Below are 7,971 nucleotides of genomic sequence, written 5' to 3' on the forward strand. Positions count from 1 at the left end.
TTGTGGTCATTTGTCAGGCAGCAATAGGAAACGAATACAATACCTGTGACCCAGCAACTCATTTTGGTGGGTTTATTCTGCAAAGGTACTTCAACACAAATGACAACGTATGTATGTGATGATTTATCACAGCATTGTTATGATACCCGCAACCCCTGCCCAAACCCTAGAAGTGACTTAAATGTCCATCAGTAGGGGATTGGTCAACTAATTATTTCAATCTATACATAGATTATTATGCAGTGATATGAAAGAATGAGGAAGTCCTGTCTGCTGATACGGATCTCCAAGGTGTGACTAGTGAAAAAGGTGCAGCCCAGGGGATATAGTTTGTTACCTTCTATGTAAAAAGGGCATGATGAACTCATACCCATTTCTGTACTTGCATTAAGAAACTCTAAAAGAATGCCTGAGATACTAATGTGGTGACCTGTAGGGGAGGGGACAAGGAGTGAGAACAGGGCAAATGAGGCATAAAGGGTCAGGGGAAAACTTTTTCTCTAAGCTCTTTATGTATGTATATTTGAACCATAAGAATGTATTTATTAATGAATGAAAAAAATAAAATAAAACTAGCGCTCTAAGATGAATCAGTGAGCCCTGTCCCCCCAGCTTCTTCCTGGGCCTGAGCCCATGCCCTTGCCTTGCCCCCATAAGTTGATTCTGGGGCTTGTCCTCCATGGAACCCTTGACCTCTGGCGGTCCCTTCTCATTGTCCCTGCTGCCCTAGGGGAACTAAAGACAAGGATTCCAGTAGCTGTGTCTAAGCAAGTCATCTCTCTGGGACTCAGTTTTCACATCTGTGAAATGGGGATGATAGCTCCAAGGACAGTTAAGGGGTTAAATGAGATCATTCACATCAAGTGCTAGGCTGGGAGCAGATGCACAGGCTGGCTAGGATGCACGAAAGACCACTCCAAGGAAAGGAAGTTTTCCAAGCACGTTAAATGGACAAGAAAGGATAGTTCCCCCATTTGCCACCCACACACAGGGACTGTGGCCTGATTCCTCCCTTCTCCTACGCAAATGCTGCACAGGATTCAGCTGAATGAGCTCTCCCTTTTGTATGAGTTCAGAGCCCTCAGTGACCATGGCAGGCTCCCTCTCATTTCACATACGGGTTGGTGAGGCCCAGCTGGATCGGCAACTTGTTCAAGGACACAACGGCACATCAGAGGCAGAGCCAGGAGTGGTACTGAAGGTCCCTGACTCCCACCCAGGCCCTTGGCCTGCGCATCTCCCTCTGCCCAGGCACGTCTGTGGCCAAGCAGCCATGTGGTAACATAGGGAGACACTGCACTGGGTGTCCCCTAATCTTCCCAGCCTCTGGCTGGTGCCACAGAAGGGCTTCTGCCCGCCAGCCTTGAGTTCAGAGAATGCAGCCTCCCTGCAGGCCCTGAGCCCCACCCAGGCATCTCCCCCAGCACCTTCTCCTGCTGGCAGGAGACACAGAGGGACAGGCAGGTATCACAGGTGGCCCCTGGGGAGAGCAGCCCTGTGGATGGGGCAGAGCCCATGGGGAGAGAGGGGCTTCCTAAGAATCGGGGCCATCTGTGGCCACAGAAGTGAGCTGCCCGTGACAGCCTCCAACTCTTCGTTGGAGGCTCCCAAGGGTCTCCCTCATCTCGCCGGCTGCCTGCGGAGCTCACTGAGCGACCTTCCGGGCCCACACGGGCCAGCTGCACTCCTTGCCCCTGAGCTTCCCAAGATTCCTCAGGATCCTGGAGCAAGATAGCCCCTCTCTTGTCTCATTAGTGTGAGGTTGGGTCCTGATATTTGAACCTTGAGTGTTCCTTTTAGCAGATACGGTTGTGTTTCCAATAGGAAAATATGTCCTGGTCTGCATGCTGTGGTGTGGACTGACTTCCGTGACCCTCTGCCTGTACGTGACTGCTCGCTCCCGGGAGACACGGTTTGTTACTGTCCGGGCTGCGTGCAGAGAAGAGAGAGACCCCTTGTGTTTGCAAGTGCACATTTGCAGTTCCCAGACCAGTTCTAATCCTGTTTGACTGATTTAATCTGGTTTTAGGACAGGTTGGCCAGAGAGGTTTAAATGCATTTACATCAATGTTAGCTATTTTTAACTGCTTTATGTCAGTTCAAGTACATTTGTGTCTGCCTGGCTCGTCTGAGCTCCTGTGCTGCTGTTTTGATTTGGGTTTGTTTCATAGCAGACACCTGCACTTGTCCTATGCCAGCACTGGTGATTCCAAGTGCTTTAAATATATTAAGTCATGTAGTCCTCACAACTACCCCACAGGTAGGGACTGTTGTAAGTGGCTTCATTTCACACCTGGAGAAACTGAGGCACAGAGAGCTTAAGAAATTGGCCCCAGGTTTCGTGGTGACTGAGAGGTGGAACCAGGACTTGAATCTGTTCCTTCTGGCACCTGGGGCTGTGCTCAGAACCTCTCAGTATCACTGCAGAAATGTATTTAAATCACTTCGGGATGAGCCAAATTTTTTCTGTCAGTTTGTTCTGCTTTTGCCAATGTGAACAGCTATGTTCTGGCTCGATCTGCACATAGCCTTGAATTTGGAGCTTTCCAAGTGACACACAGGTATTAGGCCTCATAGATCCTTGAAGTAGAAGACCCCTGTATTAATGTCCTTGGACTGTTGTAAGTAACTGCCACAAACTGAGCTGTCTGAAACAACAGAAATTTATTTTCTCACACTTCTGGGGGCCAGAAGTTCAAAATCAAGGTGGTCATTGTCCGTCTGGAGGTCCTAGGGGAGAATCCTTCCTGCTTCCTCCAGTTTCTGGTGGCTCCAGGTGAACTGCGGCTTGTGGCCACATCGCTCCAACCTTCACATCCATGGCCACATCGCCACCTCCTTTTCTGTCTGTGTCCCCCTTGTGTCTCTTAGACCCTTGCTAGTGGATTTAGGGCCCACCCAGAGATCCAGGATGATCTCATCTGAAGATCCTTAACTTAATTACATCTTCAGGGATTGTTTTTCCAAATGAGGTCACATTCACTGGTTCCAGGGATTAGGACACGGATTTACCATTTTTAGGGGCCTCCATGCACCCATTATAACCACTAAGGTCACATCATGGTATTTCCACTTGAGAACCCTGCTCTTGAAAGTGACTCTTCGTGCTGGACTGGTGTGCACCCCACCGTACCACTTCCTGCTTTGATCACTTCTGGGTTTTATCACCTCCTGGGTTTATCATTTCCTGCTCAGGTAAAGGTAAAAGTGGAAAACATGCTTGCTGCCACAGAAGAGCCACTTGTACTTTTCAAGACCCGTTTATTAATATTCCTGCTGGGGGACCAGGACTTCCTGGAAATGTCAGGCGAGATGTGGAAATGTTTTTGTAAACAAGCGCTGGAAGATAGTCCCAGCTTTTTAAGATGTTTGCTGGTGATAACACCAAGCTTCCTATTCCAGAGGAAGCTTTCTTTAGTGAAAGTGGTGCTGAATCGAAGGAGAGCAGAGAGAAAATTAAGAGACGAGGAGAGCTCTTAACCCCAATATCGTCGTGCCCCTGACTGGGGTTTGAAAGAAGCTAGCACTTCGGATGGAGATGGAGATGAAGAACTAGTGTCATTATTCAGCAAATAGACTTTGCAAGGAAGGAGCGCTCACAGGCCTCTATACTCAACTGGCCCCAAATACCAACACAGAAAAGGGAAAGCCATGTTACTCTTTTCTTTATTTCCCCACTCACCCTGGCACCTGACCACCACAGACACTGCCAGGTGTAAGAGTCAACTTAGTCTCTGGACAAATTTGGCCTCTACAGAGGCACATGTCAGTGTGTCCAGGGTTTGGGCTTAAGGTCCTGTTCTGCCCATGACAGGTGTGTGACCTTGGACAAGACAAAAGTCTTGACTTTCCCATCTGTAAATTGAGATAATTGGATTACCTGCGAAAGGCCCATACGTGGCACATGGCACTATGACCAAGAACACACTACCAAACAGACTGGCAGGCCAGAGTCATTACACATTCGGCCAGCAACTTCAAATGATCACTCTACACTGCTGGAAATCCTACTCTGTTCTCCATGGCCTTGACTGTGGTAACCACCTCACACGAATCCTGGACCCTCCAATCCCTTCTCTATTCCTGTATCCCTTTGGCTGTAACTTGTTCCCCCTCTACTGGAAAAATAAAAACCATCAGAGGAGGTTCCCTCATTTTTGCAAGGCTAATTCTACAAACCCATCTCCTCTCCTGCCTCTCAGATCACTGTCCCAGCTCCTCTCAAAGGCCAGCTCTGTCTTCCTGTGCTCTGCATTCCCTTCCCTCTTACTTACCAAGGTCTTTGCCCCTGCGCTAATCCCTCTCCATCATATCAGTTCCTCCCCTCCTGTAGGTCAATGACATATGCCGGGAGATGCAGTTCTGTATCCTCCAGAGTTGGGCAAAATCCTTCTTTGACCCCCCAACAGCACCCATCTCCCTGCTTGCCTTTGCACTAACACTTCCTAAAATGTCACCTACGGTGGCTCTCGCCAGTCCCTTGGCTGCCATTTGGTGTTCCACCTGTTCCAGTGCAGGTTCCATCCTTGCTCTTCCACTAAGACTGCTCCCATAAAGGTTGTCCCAGTGTCCCGGTGGCCACTTCTTTGTCCTCAGCTTCCTCAGCCCTTGGGCAGCCTTCCACACAGGCCGGCCCTCCCTCCTTTTAGACACCCCTCTCACCTGGCTTGCTCCCTCCCCCCTCGCCGCTCCCGCTCTGTCTACTGTGCAGTGGCCTCTCTCTGCTGAACTTCTGGGGTGGGAGCGCCCCAGGCTTGGTCCTCCCCTTCTCCAACCTGGGAAACCAGCACAGGTCCCACGTCCAAGCAGTCCGCAGCCAGCCCCACCCCGCAGAGGGGAACAGTCTCTGCCTCTCAGAGGCAGGGGCAGGGGATCTGCCGCCACCTTCACCCCACAGCCAGAAACCTGGAAGTCCTCCCTGATTCTCCCCTCTCGCCTGTCACATCTGATCCTTCAGCAAGTTCCGTCAGTTCCGCCTCCAGAAGAGGTCTCCAATAGGTCCAGTTCTCCTGACCTCCACGGTCACCAGCCTCATTCAGGCCTCAGTATCTCTAGCCAGGGTTACATCACCGCCTCCTGCCTGGCCTCTGGGAAGCCACTTGTACCCTGCAGTCATCTGTTCTCTACAGAGCAGCCAGAGTGGGATTTTGCACATGTAAATCAGGTTATTTCACTCCCACCTTTAAATCTCTTAAGTTATCAGAAGACAATATAGCCTGAGCGTCCTGGATGATGGGCCCCAGCCCCCTCTCCCCAGCCTTGTCTTGTTCCTCTCTGCCTGCCTTGTTCACTGTGGTGCAGCCACTCTGGGCTTTCTTCTGTTTCTCAAAACGATCATCTTGTGCCAGGCCTCAGGCTGTTCCTCATACTGATCCAGCTTCCTGGAACACCCTTCCCTGGGGTCTGAGAACAGCTGCCTCCTCCTCCTCTTCTCTCTGAGACCTCCCTGACCATCACATACTCCAGGTTCCTATGCCACATGCGTATCTTTGTAGCACTTCACATTGTGGAATGACTTATTGGTACGTGTGTTTGCTTATTTATTTGTCTGACGTCCATTAGTGCTCAACCCCGAACACTCAGAGCCTAGCACATAGTCTGGCACATGGTCAGTGATCAACAAATACTCTTGGAATGAACGAGAAGATCAGATAGTAAAGTGTGCCACAGTGTGGTACAACACACTTCCACATGGCCCCGAATCTTATCTACCACAAGTCCCAGCATGCTACTGCAGGGTAGCATTCTTTCTGTCACGCAGCCCTGCAGCAGTGCTTTTTATGACACAACCCAAGAGGCCCCAGGATACCCGACAGGTCACAACACGACCCGACACGTACAACATCAGGCCTGTCCTGGATCTCAGAATCAGTCCCAGATAGCACGGCTCCAAGTCCTGGACACGTCCAGCTGACCACAGTGGGCCACAGGGGACCCCCGGCCTTAGCTGGAGTGTCATTTGAGACCCAAGCAGTGGGTTCTTCTCTATAGACATGGTTAAGCAGAACACATGGGTCTTCGTTTTCCGAAGAGGCTCTGTGCAGCCTCCAGAGGAAAATGGCCCATCCTGAGCACCAGAGCTGGAGGGTAGCAGGGGAGAGGCACTGCTGTGCTATGTGACCTTAGTCATGTCACTGCCTCTTTTAAGTTTAGTCACCTTTTTTAGCCACCTCCCTTTGTAGAAGGATTAGAGCATGAAAGGGCTTCTAGGGGCCAGTGGATACAGATGGAAAACCAAGACCCAGAGAGAGGCAGTGTCTGCTCTGCTCAGGGTCACAAGCGAGGGAGGACAGAGTCACCACTGAGTCCCAGGCCACCTGCTTTCCAGGGGGCAGAAGGGCTCAGAGGGTAAGTCCTGCTATGTTTCTTCACCTGTTGCTGTGCCTCAGGCCCTGGACAAGAATAAGACAGAACGAGTCACCAGGAAGAAGGGGGCCATGGAAAAGGAAAGTGAGGTTCCAGACCCCACCTAGCCCTGCCCTTTTCCTTTCCTCTTTGGCCAAGAATCCCAGAAGTCACAAGATTCCACTGGGGCAGGCTCACTGCCAAGCGCAGCAATGACAAGGGACGTCCCTGCCTCAGACATGCTCTTGGCTCTGGGATCTTCTCCTGCTCTGCGTTTCTGCCTCCTTGTGTGGTCAGACAGGCAAGGATAGGCAGATGGCCTGGAACAGACACCTACACAGATGCACAAGCACCGAGGAGATAGGCAGACAGGGACAGTCACCCAGTTATACACACAGACACACAAGCCAACAAGCACACAAACTGACAGACAGACCCTGGCCAAACACGGAGGCAACATCCAGATACACAGGCACATAGCAGACAGACAGGTAACAGAGAGATAAGTAGACACAGATGGACCCACTCAAGCAGAAACACCCCACAAATGCAGCTACTCACACACACACACACATGTGCACATAAACACACAACACACACTCACAGGGTGGCCTATGGGGGGTATTCTGGGGTAAAGGACAGGCCAGATGCCTCTGGGTTAGCCCCCATCCCAGAACCAAACAGAAAATGATCCATGAAAGCAGGTCCTTGGGGTCAGAGCTCTTCTGAAGGCAACCTCCATCTCCCACCCCGAGGACCCCACATTTACCAATCCCAAGGGGCCTGCCTCACAGTAAGATGAATGGAGTTTAGAAATGGAAAGGGACTTCGTAACCAGGGGGGTGTTGAGACCTGTAGTGAGTGACTAAGGGTGACTGGAGGGAAAGGGGTGGAGTGAGGAGGGGCTGGGAGCCAGGTGCTGGCCATGTGACTTTGGGCAATTCTGTTCTTCTGAGCCTCAGTTTCCCATCTAGGCTTTGTTTTCCCAGGTCCTTGCAGGGAACAGATAGGCCAGCTCCTGGGTGTCAGTGCCAGTGCTGGGACCCCAGGACATCACCCCCTGCCCCTGCCATCCCCCGTCGGGGCAGATCCCTTTAGAGACTCCTTGCCAGTGTCGCCTGCCAGGGGATAACCCAGTCACAGATGCCTGTTGTCCTGGTCCCTCCCCTCCCTGAGGAGCTGGCCAGCTGAGGATGCCCTGAGGCTGGGGGAGTGGTGCAGGGAGGTCAGCGACAGGGCAGATGGAGTCCCTGATGCTTGATGCTCTCTAAAGGGGCAGCTGTGAGGCTCAGGCCTGGGGATGGGGCTCTGTCCAGGTGTGGTTTCTTTCATCCTCTCTCCTGTTAGAGACTTCTGGCTCTGACCCAACCTGCTGGAAGAGAGGGGATTGCGCAATGGGGAGGTACGAGGTGATGGCGAGCCTGGTGGGACAGAAGCCTCATTGTTTGGGGCCCAGGCCAGCCTGGGCAAAGGAAGGGTTTGTGCTCATGGCAGGAAAGGGGGTGCTCTGCAGGGGGCACCAGCTGGCAGGGTTCTTGCCTTGAGCCCTGGAGGGGCACAGGATGCCAAGCAGGATGCCCTTGGGTTGACAGAGGGGGCAGTGCTGGGTGAAGTGCCAGGAGGCAG

The sequence above is a fragment of the Manis pentadactyla genome, chromosome 4 (assembly GCF_030020395.1).
Source record: "Manis pentadactyla isolate mManPen7 chromosome 4, mManPen7.hap1, whole genome shotgun sequence".
In the NCBI taxonomy this organism is placed as follows: Eukaryota; Metazoa; Chordata; class Mammalia; order Pholidota; family Manidae; genus Manis; species Manis pentadactyla.